Source organism: Pelophylax lessonae (genome assembly GCF_965119305.1).
Source record: "Pelophylax lessonae genome assembly, chromosome: 4".
NCBI classification, from domain to species: Eukaryota; Metazoa; Chordata; class Amphibia; order Anura; family Ranidae; genus Pelophylax; species Pelophylax lessonae.
In genome coordinates, this window is record NC_138771.1 from 319,504,349 (window position 1) to 319,529,144 (window position 24,796).

Genomic DNA, 24,796 nt, shown 5'->3' on the forward strand with positions numbered 1-24,796 from the left:
TCTTCAGTTTGGAACATATCTCAGTGGATTTGCCTGCAGCTCTACATTAGCATTCTCCTGCATTTTAAGCTCTAACTCTTTTATGTGTTTTTCCGATAGGACTAAGGGTGATATTTCATAATGTGCAGGAATTTAATCTACCCCAAAAATGAAAAAAAGCCTTTCGTCAGTACAAAAGATTGGGCGCTGATATAATTTTGTTCTAGGAAACTCATTTTTCCTCTTCTAACCTCCCCCAGTATTTTGATAAAGCATACAGCCAATTCCACTGCAACTCCTTTTTTCCAAATCTAGGCGTGTAGCCATATTTATTCAAAATTCAAAAGTTTTTGAAACATATAATGCCTATAAAGACCCCAATAGCAAAGGATCTCTTGGAGGTCTTTCATTGACAATTGCCTCAATTTATGATCCCAGTGATTCTCAATCTTCCTTTTTAAAGTTTTTTTTGAGATTCTACATCGCTATCATTCTCCACACCTAATCATAGGTGGAGATTTTAATCTAGCAGCCCACCTGGCACTTGATAGAAGCAGAGTTGTACCCTCAACTAAAGCATTCCCCAGATCTTTAACACACTCCTTGACCAATCTACAACTAGTTGATACCTGGAGAGCTCACAATGTGGGTGTGAGAGCCTACACTTTTTATTCCCAGCCCCATGACAGCTATGCTCGTTTGGACTATATTTTTAGCACACTAATACTTTTAGCTAACTCTTCTTCAGCTGATATACACTCATGCCCATGGTCTGATCATCATTTTATATCTTTTGCTACATCTCATGTGGGTCTTGCCCCTACTTCTTATGTATGTCATCTTAATGACTCCCTGTAAACTGATCCCAATACTAAAAACAAATTGAGATTAGCTGATATTAAAACCCTTACAAGAAAATTAAACGTTATTTCTAACAAACTAAGTCAATCCCCATGCTCCAATTTTTTTAATCAAATTCAAAGTAAACGATTAGCTTTAGATGCATTTTTATTGGCGGATACTGAAAACTCACTGAGATGGTCCAGGGCAAAATATCTCTTGCATAGCAAATCTGCTTCTACCTCTGCTAGAAAATTGAACCAATCTACAAAACCTACTCATTACCTTACCTTATAAATTACGAAACTAAGCTGGCAATATGATTTCCCATCCCCAAGAGGTTCTAGATATCTTTGTAAACTTCTATAAAAATTTAATTTCCACCCCTCAAACACCTCCTAAATCATCCTCTTTAGATTGGCTCCAAAATATTTTGCTCCCCAGTTTGTCTAGCCAGCAAATTCAAACTCTTAACACCCCTTGTTCAGTCCTTGAAGGAATCAATACTATTAAATCTCTTAAAGTCTTCACTGCTCCAAGCCCTTATGGTTACTCCACCTCATACTACAAAAAATTATATTAGCCCCTAAATTGACCAATTTATACAATTATATTCTACACGGAAACCATTTACAAGAAGAAATGCTTTTCGTAAATATGTCCCTTTTGCCTAAACCCCATAAGGATCATAGTCTCCCACAAATCTTTCGCCCCATCTCCGTCATTAACAATGACCTTAAAATATTTGGTCGTCTGTTGGCTGACAGATTGGTGACAGTAATTTCCTCTCTGATCCACCCACACCAAATGGGATTTATCCCAGAAAGACAGATAACAGATAATCTCCGTTTGGTCACCAACATAATTCAAGACTCAAATCTTCATAGTTGCGAAACTCTTATCCTCAGCCTTGACATACACAAGGCTTTCGTTAGTGTGGGGTGGTCCTATCTGAGTCATTTACTCCCTAGATTTGGCTTATGTGACACATTTCTACATGGCTTTAAAGCTTTATATCAAGCCCTACAAACCAGAATCAAACTTCCTGGTAGCAATTCAGACTTTTTCCCTCTGGGAAGAGGCACAAGACAGAGGTGTCCCCTCTCTCTACTATTATTCCCTCTGGCGATTGAATCCCTGGCTTGTGCAATTAGAAATAATGTTAATATCAAGGGATATACCCAGGGTCCAAAGGAGGTTTAAGATGAGCCTATATGCAGAATATGTCTTACTTTTCCTAATGGATCCCCTTATTTCATTACCGATCCTCATCATTGAATTAGAAAACTTTAAAGATATTTCAAGTTTGGGAGTTAATTTACATTGTGTACGTTAATTACCTTATGTACTAACAGTAGAATAGTTTGGGTTCCTTAAATGTACTTTTTAAGTACTATACTTAGACCTTCATTTTATGTTACTTCTCTCCAATGTATCAACATTTTTGATCTTATGCATCCTTTAATAAGCACTGGGCAGCTTGGATCTCCGACCATGGAAGCATAGTCCTATAAGTCTTTAAAGAAGTAAGATCTCCAACTTCTGATCTCCACATGATTTCTTTCTGCTATGTTCACAACTAAACATCTTGCTTCTAAAACACTAGCTACCTAGCTCATCCTCAACCACCATCGCCACATGGACACAATCAATACGTATCCAAAGAAAACATGCTGAAGATATCGTCCAGTTATTACCCAGTTGGCTACTCACATTGCAACCGGGACAAGGAGTGATATTTCTCCCTACAGCTTGAATATAATCCTTTGTTAGATTATGTTATGTTATACCATGCTAGCAAGCGACATGTATCCAAATTGTACCTCCTTAACACATGATCGACTCCACGAGATGAATAAGAGATCCTTACCAGGAGATACCAGCCAAGTGTACCTTATCCGGATACAGTTGGTTCCCATTAGGGGTATCCAGATCCTAATATAGTAAAATCAGCGTAATTTAAAATAAGAGGGACTTAACCTAACACTGCTAGCATGGTTTAACCACTTTGTTCGTTAATGTTGTACTGACTTTACAAACTTATGTACTGCTTATACACTTGAGTATACAAGAAATATGAATACCTGAAGATTTGAATGTCTGTACCTACCTTTCTTGAAAAACCTCAATAAAAATTTGGTTAAAAAAAAAAAAACATTTGATCTTATACAGATAATTTTTTTTTTTTTTATACATAATTTTATAATTTTGTACCGTTGTACCAAATATTGGTCTAAATCGAGTTTATATATACTGTATGAGATTTGATGATAATTTGTTTTTGAACATGTGCTGTTGATCGCATTGCTGGGATTAGAAATATTACTGCACGTTTTTTTTTTTTTTTATTGTCACTATTGCACAGAGCACTTTAAGAGCTAAGTTCTAGTTTACATACTAATATACACATTTTCTGAATATGATCACATGAATCACATGAATTTGCGAGTATCTGGAAAATTACTTGTATAATCAACTGGTTTGAAACAGCAGCTGTTCTAAATAAGTATTCACATCATAATTTAATCTATTTTTTTATTTATTTGATTTGGCGGGAGTGTAATTATATTTGCTCAAAAACCAAACAGTGCCTGCACTTTATAACAAAAGTTTGTAAAGTAAAAATAATTCAGAAATCCAATAAAACTAGATCAAATTAATTCTTGTGTACATTATCCTTATTCACCCACGTGAAAAGTGATAAAACATATTCATTGTGCTCCTCACCACTGTGCTCTTATATAAACACTCCGCACTCACCTGAACAAACTGACTCTTGTTATAAAACAAAAGAGTCAAAATATGCTTGCTGATATAACCATACACCAATACATTAAAGATGGAAGGGAGCCTGAATCATCATCCAAACATCAGCAGTGCCTAGGGATATCACTTTAACCACTTGCCCTCAGGAAGGTTTTACCCCCCTTCATGACCAGGCCATATTTTTCGTGATACGGCACTGCGTTACTTTAACTGACAATTGCTTGGTCGTGCAATGTTGTACCCAAACATAATGTATGTCCTTTTTTTCCCCACAAATAGGGCTTTCTTTTGGTAGTATTTGATCATCCAAAATTTTTAAAAAAGAAATATATACATATTTTACACTTTCTGCAATAAAACATGTCCAATAAAAAAAAATAAAAAAAATCTAATTTCTTAACCAAAAAAAAAAAAAAAAAAATCCCAATAAGCGTATATTGATTGGTTTGCTCAAAAGTTATAGCGTCTACAAACTATGGAATATTTTTATTTATTTATTTTTTTTACTAGTAATGGCGGCGATCAGTGGGACTGCGATATTGCAGCGGATAGTTGGGACAAGTGACACTTTTGACATTTTTTGGGAACCAGTTACACTAAAACAGTGATCAGGGCTAAAAATATGCACTGTTACTGTACTAATGACACTGGATAGGAAGGGCTTTAACCTCCCTGGCGGTATGATTGTTTCCAATTTTAGGTGCTGAAAGCGGTACCATTATTTTGCTTGTAATTCTTAAGGACGAGCAGCCCAAACCAACTATTTACATATGATTTTTTTTTACTGTGCGTTCTTCTTTATAACATCGCGGGTATGATACAGTTTGAAACACAAAATCATAAATTATAATATAATAAATAACTATAAATAAGTTAAAGAGTATATATATATATATATATATATATATATGTATGTGTGTATATATAGATATACGTATATATATATATATATATATATATATATATATACATAAAGTACAGTAAAACTGCAGGAAATTGCACTGGGGGGCAAACTAATGTCAATTTATTTTATTTTGTAATGTAAACCAATAGGATTACAATATATCAGTGTGTTTGTGTGTTATACTATTTGAATTTGCCGCCGGTTCCAGTGCGAGCGGCATGTCACAGGAGAAGGAAGCCGGGGTTTACAGCATCGGGCGGAAGATCCGGCCGCTGTATGCTGCAGGGACACATTGCAGGATCCCAGGGACAAGGTAAGTACCCTCTACCAGGATCCAGCGATGCTCCCTGGTGGTACCCCAAGTGTGGCTCAGGGTTACCGCTATTGGCACTAAAATTTCACCCCGAGCCACACTTGAGAATACCGCTAAGGAGGTTAACATCAAGGGCAATCAAACTATGTGCCTAGGTAGTGTTATCTTATTGTGGGGGAGGTGATTTTACTAGGGGAAGGCTTTACAGGAACGCAGGATCAATGCCTTGCCTACTGACAGAAGGACAATCTGCCTTGTTTACATAAGCAGATTGCAGTTTTGCCTGTGTACTGAATGGTCAGAGGGTGCCACAGGAACATCGGGTCTGCGGGCCCCTCTAATTGGCTCTTACTGTGTAGAATTAAAGCGGGAGCAAGCCTCCGGTGGCGCATACTCGTGTTTGATACCTGGAAGTGCAGGATCACGTATATATATATATATATATATATATATATATATATATACTGTATATATATATATATATATATATATATATATATACGTGATCCTGTGCAGCGCGGTCACCCTGTAGCAGAAACACTGCTATAGGGCAGTCAGCAACTGGTTAATGACCACTTCAACGGATCCCACTATTGCCTCCAATGGATCCACTCAGAGCATCAAAACCTCCTGGCAAGAAGAATCAGTCATAACATTTCTGCCATCAAATGAATTCAGTAGATCGGAATTTTGAGCATTGTACCTCCATTGCCAGAAAATATAGACTTCCAATTGTCAAAAACAACCTCACTCCTTCTATAAACCTCCAAAGAGGTTCAAATGCACCAGATGTAAAGGCCCTTCTCATCACTCTCAACCTAAACCCAAAAAAACTGGATTTTCTTATATTTTCACTCTCAGTGGTAATACTAACATGACATGTATGGAGAGGGTAATCCCTCATCACTCTATCCAAAAAAAAAAAAGGCAAAACCAGGCGGTGCATCTCCCCCAACCTCCCACCTGAAAAAGGATCATGTAGCCACCTAGGGATGTACACATGCTGTGCTTTGTGGCCATGGCAAAAATGAAACAGCATTTCCCATTCGGCATGTTTCACTGCCCCTAAATGCAACTTACGCACGTTGATGGGGCTTAGCCACAACTGCCCACTTTCAGAATGGTGGTAAGAGCTGCCTCACATGTGAATGAGCCCCCTTTATCTGCACTTTTAGATTGTTGGCAGGGTAGTTATGAACAACCCACAATACAATCACTTTATTCCTCCTCCACCAGTTAAAAGGAATCACACACAATAAAAAATATAGTAATAATTACTACTCTAATCTAAAGTGTGTCTAAAACCCCTACAAAAAATGTAATATATTGCAGCTTACCAGTCCTTAGGTGTGGTGACTGCATTAGTTTTCTTTTTCACTTTTATTGTTATCTGGTAATACTGCAAGTAACAAACATTCTGTCGTAAGGGTGGCTACACACACACACCTTCACTGTATCTATTGAGGAATCCATGGTTATTACCCAAGATCAGGATATAGCTTCCTCTCTTCATGTTTATTACAAGAGGCAGGCAAATTGGTAGTTCACAGAAGAAAAGCTTAGAAGGAAGATAAAATTGTCTGACATTACAGGTCGTGCAAAGACACTACATTTATCCTTTAAGCAGCAAGAAATATTAGAAAAGTTAAAGAATTGGATACATTCTATCCTTCCTCCAATGCTCTACAATGCTTATACAATTGTAAGCCACCACCTCAGGTTTGTTCACAATAGTAACAAACAAACAAGATAAAAGTTAGGCTATATCCAGGTAATTGGCAAACCAATACAGAGGAATAGAACTTTTCCACAACAAAACTTTTTTTTGTTCCCACTCTTTGGTTCCCTAAGCAAATATTGGAGTTCAGTTACTAAAACTTGTGCATGGTAGCCAATCAGCTTCTAACTTCACCCTGTGAAATAAGGCTTTGACAATGAAACCTTGCACCTGATTGGTTTCTATACAGAGATGCACCAGATTTTGCACACTCCAGTTTTAGTAAATCAACCCCACTGACTGCTGTACACTTAGCATGCCCTCACCGTTAAACTTTTTAATGTATACTTGTTTGGACATTCATTGCGATTTCTCTGTTTACATGCAGATATGTTGCTATGATCTTTCCCTAGGGCACATTGATTGACTTACATAGTGTTCCAATCCAGTTCTGTATATACGGGTGTGATTAAGAATCCAGCATCCAAACACTTTCATGAAAAACCCCAGTGCACTTGTTTGCTGTTGTTGAGTTACAAATAGCAATTATATTGTGTCTCTGTGTTCCTTCCATAAGTTTTGTCATAAATGCAGTGTTCTATTCCACATTTCTAGCGTTGAAATTTCAAGTTGCCATGACGCAAACTATTCCTCTGGCAGTGCTGATCATGCAGCAAGGTTGGTATCTCAGTCAATCAATCTCTCATGCCTGCTGTCAAATAAAATAAAATAAGTAATAAAGAGTGTAAGCAGTTATAATATAGTTCATTCTTTATTGTCTCCAAAGTTTTCTCACAAAGTCATGCATCTATTTCCGCTGTAACTTTTAGATTGCAGTTGAAAAAATGATTAATTTAATAGATGTAAGCGTGGAATGACATTCTGTTTTTTTTTTTTGTTTTTTTTTAAATAAAATTATTATTGTTTTATTTATTTTTTATTAAATTATTATTATTATTATTTTTTATAACTGTATTTAGCTGCTTATATTATATGCGATTTGGTATGCTTGCAGGCATCTTTTGGAGCAATGTAGTAAATCAGCTATTTCTAGTTTCTGTGGTTGTCATAGTTTGCTGTCCTCAGAACCAACCTGAGTCACTGTCCACATACCCCATGTTTACATAGCTCCTCTTCTGTGCACCCATTTAAAATCCACAAAAAGTATCTCATTCTCTTTAATGTATAAAAGGAGGGATAGGTGGCGCTGCCTGGGGGGAAGAAGGATGTAAACCAATTGGAGAATTACTAAAATTTAGCAAATATCAGTGATATAGAAAATATAGAAAAAAAATAATCACTGATATTTGCTGGATTTTACTAATTCTCCAATTGGTTTACATTCTTCTTGCCCCCAGGCAGTGCCACCTATCCCTCCTTTTACACATTCATGATTGTATGCCCCTATCTTGGGGTAATATGTGAGGTAGGCTGCAGCCTGTTACGTACAACATAGCATGGAATTTCTATACTTTTTCATCTCACTCTCTTTACAACCTATGTAACTGCACCCTGTTTTAATACAAACCTGTGGAAAGAGTAACAGATGGATTTTGTTCTAAAATAGGGATAGTTCCACCAAATGAGGAACATTTGTGAGCTATATTATTATATATCTGAAAAAATTGCATAAATACTGGCACAAGAGCGGAAAAATGTGGGACCCTCAGGTTCCACACTAGGGACCTAAATGAGGGATGTCAGTCTCTATAAAATAGTAAATGTAAAAGTCCATATATATTCTACATATACACTGAAGGCTGCTCTGGTGGCAAGTAAGAAGGGACTTGAAAACAGCTGCAAGGAGAACACAAGTGCCACTCTAAGTGTAGTAGGAAGGGTTTCTTAGGAATAAAATTCATATGCAAGGGTACTCACAAATGAACAAGTAAAAGGAGCATAAGGACATCCATAATGTATAGGTCCGTCAGTCCAGTATAGTGATTCAGGATTGCTCGAGCGGTCACGGCTCCTACAGCAAAAGCCAGTGGTTACTGGCACGTCCTGGTGTCTGGAATGCACAGAGGACTCTCCTGACGTCACCTCCCGCATGTGACGTATAGGCGCAGGCGACGCACCTGCGGAGCATGCGCTCCTTCCTCAGGCGTAAAGGAAACCAGGAGTGGTGATAAAGCATCAGTGGAGACACCTTTTTTCCATGAGAACTCATACAGGATAACATTTAATTCCTCAGGGTAGATTTCTCCTCACTTCCTGTTGTCTCCCTCCATTTGTATTTAGGAGTCATTTGTAAGTTGGATGTTTGCAAACCTGGGGACCGCCTGTATGTTTATTGAAGTATTCTATGCACAAGCTTATCTGCATTACTTGTTCTAGGTCACTAACTCAATGTATTAAACCAGGGGGTTGAGTGTGACAACCAGGCAATGAACATGTACAGAAGTGGTAAAAGTAGTCTCCATGTTTTCCTATGACAGGGTTAAAGTATTTTAACCTTTGGAAACATGTTACATATTCCACTCTTTTTTTAGGGTGCATTCCACCTCATAGCTTTGTATCAGTTGCAAACACAGAAACCGTACTTTCAATCCCAAAATCTTTACCATACCCCTGATAAACCTCAAAAGACCCAGTTGCCAGATCATTCATTTCCTCCTGTAGGATTTTATGTGTATTTAAGATATTGTCTGCATGCTATTTAACCGTAAAAGCCCCCTTTATGTAGATATACAAAAGCCCAGAGACTGCTGGGCACCACCAGCTTACACATGATGTCAACAGCCCCAGCAAACTCAGAGCTGTCACTTAAGTGACACTCTATAATATTTACCATTGCTCCTTTTCTAGCAGCTACATAAAAGGTTATGTAGGGAAGAGAGTGGAGGGGCAGAGTAGCTGGGCCATTACATACAGTAACCACTTCAGCCCCAGAAGGTTTACCCCCCCTTCCTTCAGGACCAGGCCATTTTTTGCGATACGGCACCGCGTTACTTTTACTCACAATTTGCAATGCTGTGCCCAAATTTATGTCCCTTTTCCCCACAATTGGAGCTTTCTTTTGGTGGTATTTGATCAGATCTGCGTTTTTTATTTTTTGCGTTATAAACAAAAAACCCGACAATTTTGAAAAAAAAACAAAAAAAAAAACAATATTTTTTAACTTATGCTATAAAACATACCTAATAAAAAAAATGTAAAAATTAAATTTATTTATAAATTATTTATAAATTTAAATATAAATTTATTTATAAATAAATTTATAAATTTATTTATAAATTATTTATAAATTTATAAATTTATAAATTATTTATAAATTATAAATTTATAAATTATAAATTTAATTTTTATTTAAAAATTAAATTTATTTATAAATTTATTTATAAATTTAAAAATTAAATTTATTTATAAATTTATTTATAAATAAATTTATACATTTATTTATAAATTTATTTATAAATTTATAAATTATTTATAAATTTATAAATGCTGCTACATATTTTTGGTAAAAAAATCCCAATAAGTGTATATTGATTGGTTTGCGCGAAAAAATATAGCGTCTACAAATTATGGGATATTTTCATATCATTTTTAATTATTTATTTTTTACTGGTAATGGCGACAATCAGTGATTTTTTTGTGTGACTACGACATTGCAGTGGACAAATTGGACACCTAACTGACACTTTTGAGGGGACCAGTGACACTAATACAGTGATCAGTGCTAAAAAAAATGCACTCTCACTGTACTAATGACACTGGCAGGGAAGGGGTTAATATCAGGGTGATCAAAGGGTTAAGTCTGCTCCTAGAGAGTGCTTTCTAATTGTGTGGGGGATGGCTTAGCTGGAGGCAGACAGAGATCCGTGTTTCTGCTTAGCAGAAACACAAGATCTCCATCTTCCTCTCTGACAGAACGGCTGTCTGCCTTGTTTACATAGGCAGACTGCCATTCTGCCTCTCTTGTGAATGATCAGTGGGTCCCTGGGAACATCGTGTCCGCCGGACCCACTGATTGGCTGTGTCCAATCACAAAGGGAGCGGGTCGCTGGCAGCACGTGCGCATGCCTCAGAACCTGCGTACGTGATTTCGCACAGGAGGGCCGCTCTGTCATAGTATATCTGCGTGGGGCGGTCAATAAGCATGTAATTAGACACTCCCAGAACAGGAAAAGGCTATAATGTTCAGAGAGGGAGGGGCTGCGATAGGCAATAATTCTTCACAAAGAAAATTCATTTACCAGCTAGTTTGGCACATTTCAATTAAAAAAAAAAAAAATATATATATATATATATATATATATATATATATATATGGAAGAAAAATGCTGCAAGAAAACATTTAAAATAATTTATTTTCTGTACTTTTACCTGCAATTTTTGGTTTGTAAAAATCTTTAATCTGTACTCAACCACTCTTTCAGACAGGATAATTCTGAGGAGTCTATTGCTATCCATACACTTCTACACTTATGAATCACCTCAGCAAAATTGTGACAAATGTGATGGAGTATGTCAAAACAGGTGTCAGCAGAATCTTGAGTCAATCAGTACGTGAAGTGTCATAGGATTTCCTGTTGATTTCTTATGATAATAACACAAAGACTTCTTATGATAATAACACAAAGACAAGTCATTGTAGAAAAGGCCCTACAAACCTAATACAGTGTCTATGGACGTTTTGCCTAACAATGTGTATACATGTTGGCGTAGTCAGAAGCCTGTGTCCAAGCACTTCAACTGTATACATGAATATTATGCCTGGCTTCTTGTGTTTCCCTGCACCTTTAAGGAGGAATGGGCTGCCTCCAGGCATACTGGCTCTTAAAGTGATTCTAAAGGCTTCTTCATGGATTCTATGCCTGACAATAAAAAAAACTTGTCTGTGAAGCAGTCATCCCAATCTCTCCCCCAATACTTACCTGAGTCGAATCATGATTCAGCAATGTGTACAAAAGCCTCGGCTCTCTGGGGACTCTTCCTCCTCATTGGCTGAGACAGTTGCGGGAGCCACTGGGTCTCAAAGCTGTTAATCATAGGCAGTGAGGAGAGAGAGGGGATGGGATAGAGCCACAACTCTGTGTGTGAATGGACATGCAGAGCCGCAGCTTGGAAAAATGAGCCTGCTTTGAAGAACCCATTGCAAGCTGCTTGCTTTGGGGGCATGCAGCAGGAGGGAGGGGCCAAGAGTGCTGGAGAGGGACCCACGAAGAGGAGGGTTGGGGCTGCTCTGTGTAAAGCCACTACACAGAGCATTGGTCAATTTCACAGCAGCTGAGCTAGTGTAGCCTATCAGCTGTGGGAGCCGCACTGACACTGGGAAAACCACCTGTCTCATCCACGAGGCTGACAGGTAGGGCCTGGCTGACATTGAAGCCATGTTTACTATTTGCTTCACTAACAGTTGTGCCTGCTGGGGGCGCTGTGTATACTGTATATATATATATATATATACACACACACACACACACACGCCACAATTTGTCACAACATGGCAGGCGTGTTTAATTATTGTTCTCTGGGTACCCAAGGCTTAACCCCCCTCCCCCTAGGAAAATAAATTATCTACGGCCCTGTGTGAGTATGACATGTTTTTTTTTCCCAAAAAAAGAACGCCTTTACTATCACTTTAATTTATGCATTGCTATATATGCACCAACATGAGGGCTGTCATAGATCAGAGTTGGGAACACACTACACAGAGGACGTCCAACCGCCTCTCCCCCCTTTGATGCCCGGTTCAGGGCTAAAGCAGGGATGATGCTCGAGGGTAAGGAGAGGAACACTTATAGACTGTTCCACACACCAGGAAGAATTACTGTTTGATTCCTCTTTTACTAGTCCAAAGTCACGTTACTTATCATTTATCGCCTGTGAGCGAGTTATTATTTTGTTCTTTTAAGACTTCTAACTGTAACCAGGGAGAGACTCAGTTATGGATTATCTACTCCCTGAAACTCTGTACCCGTTCTTTTGCCGGAAAACTCAAAAAAGTATATTATAAAAAAACTGTACTCAACCACTCTTTCAAACAGGATCATTTAGCTGTCTGGGGAGTCTATAGCTATCCATACACTTCTTCTTAATTATGAACCGCCCTTGCATAATTGGGACAAATGTGATGTAGTGTGTCAAATCAGGTGTCATCTGAACCTTTATTCAATGAGTACTGTATATGAAGTGTCAGAGGTTTTCTAATGATCAGAGCATAAAGAGAAATCCATGCCATAAGACATATAGAAGCTTTTCACAAATGTGCTGAACAGTGGGTGTGCATGTAGGCTGGAAAAAGTCAGAAGCCTGTGTTTGAGCATTTCAATGCTATACAAGAAGATCACATACAAAGCCCAAATCAGCTAAAAAAAAAGTACCACTTAAAGGGAAACTCTGTTTTAAAAAATGTAAGTCTTGAAATGCATGCAGGCAGCATGGAGATTGTAATAAAATGTAATAGAAGGCATATGGCTTCTTTCCAATATACTTTGTCAAATGGTCCATGGTGCAAACATTGCCAATGCTAAATGTGCATTTTTTTCAGTTTTTTTTTTTTTCAAATTTCAGTTTTCATCCAGGCGATGATGAAGGGCATACGTCTACCCATATGCCTTTTGTTAATAACATGGTGGGTGGCATATACACATTTTCTTTGGAAGTATTCACAAATACAGCCGCTGCAGCCTCAAAGTCTCACGTGAAAAAAAAAAGCCAGTACCAATAGATTTTTCACAACCACTAGTCAGATTCAAAACCGCCTTGGACACCTGAATGTGATGGGTGATTCAGAAACTACACTTCCAGCATACTCCTAGTGAGCTGCATAAGAAATAGTTTGGGGAGGATTACAGAGAAACCCTTTTACATAAAATGAGTTAACTTTATGATTTATGCACCATCACAGAGTTTGCTGAATATGAAAATATAAAACTTAATTGTTATTAACCCCCAAAGCTTGTATGGTAAATCATGTCTTTAATATAGCCTCTCATAATATACCTGGATGGTTCCTTTTCAGTGCAGTAGGTTACAAAGGCGTAATTCTGTCAATAACATAATATGTATATTATACTCTATTTTATGATTTGAGTGAACTATTGATTTCTGTATTTAACCACTTTATACCCGGGCCATTTGTGACACTTCCCTCCTTCATGTAAAAATCTATTTTTTGTTTGCTAGAAAATTACTTAGAACCCCCAAACATTGTATATTTTTTTTAGCAGAGACCCTATAGCAGTGATGGCAAACCCTGGCACCTCTGAGGTTTTGGGACTACATTTCTCATGATGCTCATGGACCCTGTAGTTGAGCATCATGGAAAATGTAGTTCCAAAACATCTGGGGTGCCAGGGTTTGCCATCACTGCCCTATAGAATAAAATGGTGGGTATTGCAATTTTTTTATGTCACACAGTATTTGTGCAGTGGTTTTTTAAAAGCAATTTTTTTATAAAAAAAAACCACATTCATGAAATAAAAAAAATGAAAAAACATGAAAGTTAGCCCAATTTTTTTGTATAGTGTGAAAGATGATGTTACACCAAGTAAATAGACACCTAACATGTCACGCTTTAAAATTGCATCTGTCCTTGGAATGGCAGCAAAATATGGTGCTTAAAATTCACTTTTTTTTTTTTTTTTTACACTTTCTTTTGTACTAACTTTATTGCTATCACAAGGGATGAACAACATCCCTTGTGATGTGACAGGTCCTCCTTATATCTGCCACCCCCCCCCCCTGTCCCTCCATGCAGCCGATCAGACAGACATCGGTCAGATCAGCTGCTTTCCTGGCCGCTGGTGGCCAGGTAAACAAAGGGGAGAAACCAGAAGTGACCAACTACATGTTGCTCCCGGTTTCCCGGGGTTACAGAGAGAGGGGAACAACATTATTTCCTTTTTTTATCTGTACGGGGAAGCCATCACCGCTGACCGCATCGCTCTTGGCCTCAGCGATGGGACAGTAGAGCCTAGGAGAGGTGGTGGCGGCGGCAGGAGGGGGGTGGCCCCCCTTTCGCCACCCACAGAAGTGATCAAGTGGCTAATTAGCCACTCAGATTACTTTTGCCTGAAAGCGAATCGCTGGCTGAGAAGAATGACACTAGGATGATGTCTGTAGGTGCAGGCATCATCCCAGTACAACCACTGAAACCCAAGGATGTACAAGTACCTACCTTGGGTGGGAAGTGGTTAATAAAACAGAAAAACTGGGTACACATAACATCCCAATTGTAGATTGATAAGATTGAGTTGCACATAAATGTGTCTAGTATACAGTGATACCATTCTATCAAAATCCAAATTGTTGAAGCTTTATGAAGCAATGATTGTCTTAGATGGAAATCTTTCTGTTAGCTTTAAAGGGTAACTCCACTTTCGTGGGGGAAAAAAATCAGCAAATAAAGAAAAAACAATATAGCGTATATAATTGCGACACAAATCATATTGTCATTGAATGTTATTAAAAATTACCTTTCCTTTTCAATCTGCAGCTGCTGTAATTTTTTGAAAATGCAATGCAATATGGCTACCTGGAGCTGTTCTGTACATAGAATATGTACTGACCACACGCCAGAAACATAATTTCCTGCTTGTGTGATTGGCTCACCAATTTTCCCACGAGTCTGCCTAAGATACAAGTCAGAGTCCTGGCATCCCCTGCAACAAAAATGTCATTTTTGGTGAGATACTCCCAATAGAAAGGGATGCAGGTCCAGCAGATTTCCTCATTAGTGCCCTGCAGCTGCCACAGCTGATAGATAATTATGAAACCACTCCCATTTGACCCACTCAGCACAGAGGCACAGATGAACAAACAATGATTTCTTCAGAATAACAAAAGGTAGGAATCTGCAACAAAGGTTGTTAAAATCCTTGCAATGTACAGAGATCACCCAGAGGGGAATGTTTTTTTCTCAACAAAAGTGGAGTTACGCTTTAAGAAGAATATAACATTTGGGTTGAGAGCTTTCAATAAGGTTCTTCATAGCAATCAGATTGTACAATCAGAATCACTGTCTGTGGAATCTTCCTTAGCCTGCTGTGTTTAGAGACTCAGAATAAAATAACATTCTGTTAAGAGGAGGAGATTATAAGAAAAGGTTGCAGAAGACATATGGTATCTTTCCAATATACTTTGTCAAATAGTCCAGAGTGCAAACAATGTCGATGCTAAATTGTGTTTGTTTCTGTGTTAAAGCTCCTCTGCTATTTGCTTTGACAAATTAGCTTGTGGATTAGCCAAAGGTTTCCTGGCTATACATTCTACAGTGACATTTGTTAGATCCAATATGATACACATATCCTTTTAGCTAGTAATAGCATACAAACATAGCAACATAGACACTTTTGATTTGACCAAGAATGGCAAAATTTGATCTTAAAGAATCATAAACAGTGGTAGGGCAATACAAAGTTGATTTACTACAACTGGAGAATGCATAATCTGGTGCAGCTGTGTGTGGTAGCCAATCAGCTTCTAATTTCAGTTTTCTCATTTAAGCTTTGACAAAAAAAAAAAAAAAAAAAAAAGGACGCTTATTGGTTTCTATGCAGAGCTGAACCCATAGACAGACAGATATGTCCTTAGGCATAGCAGATCCAATAATTGCATGACTCAAAAGAGAGCTGGTATTACCTTTAATTAGACATATGTGGTTCATTTTGGACAAATGTTTCATTATTCGGAGATTCAGATATATATCTAATCTCCGAATTACAGTGCAAACTAATTTTACCGAATTCTCTGAATACCGGAACAAAATTAGTCTGAATTTCCAAAATTCGAATTGAAATTAGATTTGAATTTTACATCAAATTCCATTTGAATTAAAACTGTAAACATAATGCTGAAATTAAAGACTGTGTGTGTTATTAGTGTACCAATTCGAAATAATGCTGTTTTTGTTAAGCTAAATGTGTTTTAAAGAGGCATTGTAATCATTTGGTGAAGATTTTTCTTTTGTTCGTTCACTTTACAAGTGTAAAATTGATAAAAAGAAACCAGTAAAATATATATACTGTATTTGAAAGCATTTGTACTTGACATTATTTTTTCTCAGCTGGATAAAACTTCTGTACAGTATTGTACAAGTAAAATGTTGAAAGTAAGATATTACTTTTATTAATTAAAACACTTCACATATTTTGAATAAACCTATTGTTAATGCAAACACGATCAATGCGTATAAATAACAACCAGATGTTTGGTCACTCTGACTGATCTCCAGAGATCCTGTGTGTAGATGAGACAATTTCCGAGAACGACAACGACAAAAACAACCATCACTGCAGGCCTCCACTGATGTGGCCTTTATTATGACAGAGTGTCCAGATGAAGATGCCTATCCTCATTGCAAAACACATAAAAATCTTCTATGTTTTTTCAAAAAAGCACATGAAGGGCTCTTAGCCTATCAGGAACAAGAATTTTTCTCTGGTTTGAAAAAAGAAAAAAATATAAATTTTTGCCTCAAGTATTAATGTTATTTGTATAGGAAACCCAGTCTCTACTCATCATCACCTGCCCAATACTATCCCAGCAGTGAAGCATGGTGGTGGCAGGCCGTGTCCTGCTGTGGGGTTGTGTGTGTCTTTTCCTGCAGCATAATAGACTGGTCTGAGACAGGTAGACTTTTCAGGGTTCATGGTTTTAGGCTCAATGAAAACCTTTTACGCATCCAGACACAGCACTCCGGACCTCAGGCTGGGCTGAATGTTCTCCTTCCTTTCAACATGACAATAATCTTCCAGCATACAACCTAGACCAGCCTAAAGCTGGCAATAAATGATTCATCCTAATCTTGGTCAGATTCAGTTCAGTAGGTACTTGTCAGTCAGTTTTGAAAACAAAATGCACTTCTTAAATTTAAACATTTTGGCTGCCGCATTAGAATCGAATAAAAAAAAATCTAACTTTTTCAATTTTTTTTTTGTGAATGAGTAGGAGTATGCTGTACCCGTTCCTATATTGTGGGATCTAGAGGACCCTGTATTTTCAAAGTAGTCACCCACCTGCAGAAACCCACAACCACTGGGCCAGGCCATGTCCTCATCAACATGGGACAAGGTGCTTTGTTAGAGGGGACCCTACCCCCAGCAAGGTACCCTCCACATGTTAATGCCATGTGGCCTGGTATGGTTTGGGGGGGGGGGATTGTCTACCCCTTCTTTCCTGGCCAGCTTGTATGTTCAGATGAGGATTTTCGTATGATTATAGGGAGGACCCATGTCATTGTTTTTTGCAAGGAGTACCCCCTTAAAACCCATATTATACCACCATCATATACATTTTGGGAGGGGGGGTCTCCAAATGTTTTTTTTTTTTTCAAATAACAATTTTTATTGATCATTTTTTGTTAATGACAGAGAAAAAAGGCATTTGAAGACACGAGCACCATGTTCATAACGAATGAGAAACACTCAAGGGTATAGAAAATACAGATGAAACAGCCAATGCAGTGGCAACCATCATACATGAATGTGAGCAGTCTTCAGCAAGAGAGGAGGAGAGAGGAAGAGAGGCCAGTGGGTACATGGAGCCTCCCCCTCTCCCCATACCCCGCCCTGTAAGCCACCGGGGTTACGTAGTGCAGGAGAAGTGACAATACTTTAGGTAATTAGGATTAGGTAAAAGAAAAAAGGTATAGAGGAAGGAAAAAGCAAAAAAGAGGAAAAGAAGAGGGAAGAGTTAGGGGCCATCGCTACGACTCACAAAAGAGGAAGGAGGGAGGGGGGGGGGAGGTTCTCAGGCTGGGTCCTTCTGAAGATGCCATAGCTTCCAAACACAGTTGTGAATTTCTATTTTGTCCTGTATTCTGGACGTCAGTTTCTCCATCAGTTCCACATCTTTGATCCTGGCATACAAAGCATCAGGAGAAGGGGGAGAGCGTTTTTTCCAATTAATAGCAATAAAACAGCACGCAGCTGTAAGGATATGGCACAGCAGTTTTTTATAGTTATGAGTGCCAGAAAGGGGCGATCAGCGGACAGGTCCAGTATATGTGGAAGAGGGTGCCTTATCCTTGTAGCAACACCAGCATAGGTCAGAGCTAGTGGGATAGATGGTATGGAGTACGTCTGGTGTCAAGTACCAAAAGTAGAGAGTTTTAAAGTATTTTCCTTATAGAGGGTACATAGGAAACTTTTAGCTGCCTGAGACCAGGCTGTCTGGAATGTCTAAAGAGGAATTTCCTCCCTAAGCTCCTTCTCCCATCAGAGCATGTAGGAGTGTTTACTGTGGTCCTGGATGGAGTAGGAATTCAATATCTGATACATGTTGGAGATCAGGCCTCTTCGTGCAGGCGTTCAAAGAAGGATAGAGGGGAGAGAGTCAGAGTTATGGTTTGAGCTTGGTGGCGAATCTGCAGATATCCATAAAACAACTGGCAAGGCAGATCAAATTTATTCTGAAGTTCATTAAATGGCAATAGTTTAAAAGACCTAGGGTCTACCAAAGGGCCAAAGTAGAATTAATTCCTTGACGCCCAGGGAGAATATATAAATTTAATACTTTTTGATTTACATGGTTATACCTATATTATACACATGCCAGTTATCATATAGTATCTGTATACACTTTTCTTATTCCCCTTCCCCCTTGTTTTTCTTTTCTAAATGGTATACTAAATGGTACATACAGGTGTGCCACTTTCCAGACAAGTTTAGGGCTTCTCTCAAGCATGTTATTTAAAGGAATTGAGTGGTTGTAATGTTTCCCATTAAGCATTATTAAATTCCCTGCTCCACACCAAACAGTATTTTTTAATTTTCTTTTTGCATTAGTACATGTCCTTCAGGGCAGTGCCCAGCCCTCCCATGCCAGTTGTTAGACAATCCCTTACCTTTCACTTTTGAAAAAGCCCAGAACAGATTTTTAAAGTGTTAAAATTCCTCTAGCTATTCTTAAAAAATGTTCCCTTTCAGCTCCTCTTACATAGCCAGCATACCCAACAAAGAAGAGATCGGTGTACCATCACGTGACCGGACCTGACTGGAATGAAAAAAGGCAAATGTAATTATCCTTTTTATACAGGGTAAGCAGGATAGGTAGGGAATGTTTTTAAGAATAGTTACATTTAGGTTTTTTTATGATGCTTTGTAACATTATGGACCCTTTAAAGTAGAATTCCAGCCTAAACTTCACTAGTCTTAAACATGTTCCCTCCCCCTTACTAACTTATGTGCTGACTAACCTGTGTAAAAAAAAAACTTACCTTTTTTTCAGGCTGCTCCAGTCTGGTCAAGTGATCCCGCTCCCTTGTGCCAGATAGCGGCGGCTGCAGGGGAGAAGAAGAAGACTGGGACTTGGTAGTATATGGGTGATGTCACCACTCCCAGAATTTACAGCAGTTGTTGAGCGTTCTCTCCTTTACTGTGCAGCTGCAGCTGGCTGACACAGGTGAGCCCGGGACTGGATTGGACGCCTGCCTTTACACGCACATGAATGTTAATGGCATCCCAGTCTGTAGGTTTCAATATTCAGTCAAACATTCCCATAGACACACTCCTAAACCTTGTGGACAGCCTTCCCAGAAGAGTTGAAGCTGTTATAGCTGCAAAGGGTGGGCTAACTCAAGTTAAGAGGGGGGAGGTAGCACTTTGAAGCACAGTTAGGTTTAACCTGGAATCCTGCTTGAAAAATTTGGCTCCCATTTATATCATAAGGGTTTAGGTTAAATTTCAGAGCTTCAGCACGCTTTGCCAAACCTCCTGAAAATTGAACAAAGATACAATAGGCTCACTTATAGTTTTCAGTCTTTTTTACTTAGTTTACATGAGCATCTTGTATGCGCCAAACAGTATTGGAAGAAAGATAGTAGGTTAAATCCAAGGAGGTACACTTTTGCCTTTATTGCATTGCTTCTGAGGCCATCGGGAGAGGCATACCTAAATTATTAAATCACATGAAAAGAAAATCCTTATTTATTTTATATGCACATGACCAGATAATCCAAGTGAATAATAACCACTTGCCTATCAGGCCAATTCTGGCATTTCTCACATACATATAAAAATCTGCATTTTTTTTGTGTTAAAAAAATTACTTAGAATCCCCAAGCATTATTTATTTTCTGAAAGCAAAGGTCTGGAGAATAAAATGATGGTTGTTGCAATTTTTTTATTTCACACAATTTATTATAACTGCAAATTTTCTGAAAAAATACACTTTAATTAATTTTAATGCACACAAACACAATATAAACCCCAATTTCCTGGACCACCCTTATCCTAGCTTATAAGAGAGGGCCCTCCCATTCCCTCTTGTTCTCCTTTTTTTGGTCTCCAGGCCACCTGAAGCAAGCTACAAGTGAGAATGGATCCCCCCTGCCGAACCTTCCCACCCAGGTTTAGCCTCTCCTGGGATTGGTAGGTCCAGACTGATAGAGGTAAATCCTCTTAACATCCTGGACACCCAGAGTGCCGGGGCATTAATGGCTTAAAGAGCCTAAGAGTATGGTGGAAAAGGGCTGTGGAGTGCTGAGCTTGTTTCCCCTTACTTACTGCAGCTATTAGGGATGCACCGGCAGCTCTCCCTGGCTGATATATTTGCTGGCAGTGATGTCAGAGGAGGTGGAGCTGTGGGCAGTGGGTGTAGACTAGCAACCACCCTGCATAAGACAGGAAGCCGCAATGGCAGTGATGCCGTGAGCCATTTTATTTTCTGTCCATGTGCAGGACAGTGCAGAGAGATAACACAGGTGGCTGTGTTTCCTCCGGATGACTCATCTGTCTCTCTCTCCCTCTCCTATCCTCGTCTGCTTTGTAGCAGGCTCTCTGCTGCCACCCAGTGGATCCCAGACTTACAGCTTCTTTCTTTCAAGCTTGTCTGCTCTCTGCTGCCACCTGCTGGTGCTGCCTTTTCTATACAGCTAGAGAGCTAGAGAAAAGTTTACTTTTTTCTTTTTTTTCTCTCTCTCTCTCCTCTTTTCCCTCTGTGTGTTTTATTCTTTCTATTTCATCTATATGTTATTAGTTAGGGAAAGTTATGGTGAGGGGAAACGGAGGAAATAGGCTTATCTTACTTTCCTCTTTTTTAGCATGAGCTAAAAAATGCCACAGAGGGCACGAAGATCATCGGAAAGGTAGGAGGGGGCTACGAGGGACTAGACGGTGAAAAGAGTGCATACACCATATTTAAAGGCTGTTTGTCTTTTAGGAGCAAGAGCCCTAAAAAGAAGCATTTGCATAAAGAAAAGACCCGCCAATGATCTGGTTCACCTCCACCTGAACCACGCTCTAGCCAGGCACCTCATTCTCCGAGCAGGTTGCACGCTAGTAAATCTCCAGTCATAGAGCCAAGGAGTTCCAAAGGTTGACCCGCAGAAGGCTTATGTTGGGCCTGTACGGCTCCTACCGCTCCCGGAAAACTCCTGTGTGCCGAGTGCATTAAAGATGTGGCCACAGACAAGGAGGCAGATGCAAGCAGAATTAAAGAGTATATCCACAAAGCCATCAGAGGATCTAGAGGAACATATGTTCGATTTTCAGTTCATAGAACCATATGTCACAGCTGTAAAGGAAGCCATAGAATGGGAGCAAGACTCCCACCCACCAGAAAAAGTAAGGAGATATTTCCCGACCCTGAAGAAGCAGGGAGCTGCTTTTCCTTTTATGACAGAAATACGAGAAGAATAGTTGGAAGAATGGGGAAACCAGTGAAGGAAACAAACACCCAGAATATTTTTTTCTAAATTATACCCTTTTAAGACCGTGGATGCTGAGTTTTAGGAAACTCCGCCGGGGGTAGATACAGCCCTACAGCGTTTGGCAAGGCAGGTGTCTCTTCCTTCCTTCCTGCAACCTTCATGGACCCAATGGATCCATGGGCGGATGCTGATCTTAAAAAGATCTACTCGGTTGCTGGTATGGCCTGCCATCCGAACATATCATTGGCCTCCATCTCCAGAGCCGTTAGGGTATGGGTCACGAACGTGGAGACGGCACTTAACTCAGGAGTAGAGAGAAACAGGATTGTTACAGCCTTGGAAGAATTAAATCTGACAGCAGACTTCCATAGACCTTGTAAAGCTGTTAGGGAGGCTTATAGTGCACTCGGTGACAGCAAAGAGAGCCCTTTGGCTGTGGCACTGGGTGGCTGACAGTGCATCAAAACAGGCACTTTGCAAAATTCCGTTTAATAGTAAGAAACTTTTTGGAAAGACCCTAGAGGAAGCAATTAATCGTTTAACGGGAGGTAAGACAGGACTCTTACCACAGAGAACAAAGAAGAGACAACCATCCTTCCGTCCAGGACAGACCGATTTTAGAAGAGCGCGGGAGGCAAGATCATATAGGCCTGGTCGAGAATATGCAAGGGGCCAATGGAGAGGAACGCAGAGCTCCTTTTTGAGGGGTGTAAAGTCATGAGCAGTGCAAGCGGCAAAGAAGGCCGAGAAGTCTTTTTGACGGTGCATCCGTCCGACCCCTCCAGGTGGGGGCCAGGCTGGCAGCCTTTTGGAGGGTATGGATGGACGAAGTCAGGGACCAATGGGTCCAAAGTATGATAAAGACGGGCTACAAGATAGTCTTTCGGCAAAAACCACCAAACATATTCATCCAGACAAGATGGCCACAGGACCGGAGGAAGCAAGAATATTTAATAGGATACGTAGAAGAATTGTGTCAGAAACAGGCAATCATACCGGTCACGCAACAACAGCAGGGAAGAGGCGTTTATTCCCCAATATTCTTGGTTCCCAAGGCATTGGGAGACCTCAGGCCAGTCCTGGACCTAAGATCACTAAACCTATTCATCGAACCTCAGGGATTCAGGATGGAGTCCATATATACAATTATATCAGTGATACAGCCAGACAATTGCATGATATCAATCAATCTCGCAGATGCATATCTGCACATTCCAATCAACAAACACCACCAGAGGTATCTGAGGTTCACTTTGGGAGAAGACCACTATCAATTCAGATGCTTGCCTTTCGGAATCAGCACGGCTCCCAGAGTCTTCTCCAAGGTTCTCTTAGCCACCATCGCAAACATTCGTCTAAAAAGGATAAGGATCTACCATTACTTGGACGACATTCTGGTGGTAGCCCAATAAATTACAGAATTAATGCGACATTGCGATCAAGTATTACAGATTCTCGCCAATTTTGGTTGGCTGGTGAATGCTCAAAAGAGTCAATTAATACCATCTCGAAGAATGGAGTACCTGGGCCTAATATTCGATACACAAATAACAAAAAATGTGTCCAAATATTTTTGTAGAACTAAACGAACCGCACATGTCTAATCCAGTTTCAAGTGTAACTCCAAATAAACTTTTTGGGGGCTGTCCCTACATGGAAGATTTTACTTGTATTTCCTGTAGAAGGAGTGTCAAACACAACAGAAAGAGAAGAGTACCGGTAATCATTCTATGGTAACAAATACAACATTTAAAATCTGACAATAAAATCCCCTAGGAGGCTTTGACTAGAGTTTGACTTTCATTTTAAACTGCAAAGAGGTGAACCAGTATTTAGGAGTGAACATATCTCTCTGGGTTCTATGGTATAGGGTGTGAGCTCACCGTTTCTTTTGTTTCTGAAAAAGTCAACTAACCCCTTTGGGCCAGACACAGCCTGGCAACTAGCAATTTCAAAAGGAGGCCAACACTGGCAGCCTCCGTACTTGACATGTCATGTCAATTTAAAGCCTACGGTTTTTTGCATATAACGTAAATGTAAATAAATGTAAATGAAAAAAAATAATAATAATATATTGCAACATACAGTACCAGTCCCAGTATAAGATGCCTGATTAATTTTAACTTCCTTTATTTTTCACCTAGTGATAGTCTGAATAACACACTTTATGTGCCTGGGTGGCTATGCCTCTGCTTTATCTGCTTCATTGTTTCTATGGAGGGAGTCCTTGCTGTCACCAGGTTGGGCTTCAAATATATCTGCCTTTGTTCATTTCTCTTACATGGTAGATGTTTGTGCCTTTTTTCAATTCACATGAAGTAATACAGACACTGTATTTCTGGCAAGTGAAAAATGTATTTTCTGCACTTGCTGAAAATATTCTCAGCCTGACCTGCTAAATTAAAAAAAATTATATCAATTCAGCATTTTGCACTGTAATCAAACAGGTACTACACTTTGAGTAGATTTATTATTTTACTGAAAACAGTTTTCATTCTAAATGTTTAGGTTTGTACCTAGACAATATTGCCATCCACACTAATTGTTGTGCTCTTGGCACTTTTGTGCCTTTAACACTAGAGGAGTTAATCCCAGTAATGTGATAAACTGTTCCATTTTTCTGACGGGAGTACAAATCGATCTCTCATTGCCAATTACCAGCTCGTTCATGTGCCA

The 24,796-nt window shown here is 39.2% G+C and overlaps 1 protein-coding gene and 1 pseudogene across 2 annotated transcripts in view; one reads left to right on the forward strand and one right to left on the reverse strand.

Annotated features, from left to right (window-relative positions):
• Positions 1-24,796, reverse strand: part of CPLX2 (complexin 2) — a 366,962-nt gene that overhangs the window by 262,480 nt on the left and 79,686 nt on the right. The window lies entirely within an intron of this gene.
• On the forward strand, positions 21,867-22,880 carry LOC309554591 (annotated as a pseudogene). Its single transcript has 2 exons — positions 21,867-22,034; positions 22,203-22,880. The product of its transcript is annotated as an uncharacterized misc_RNA (transcript).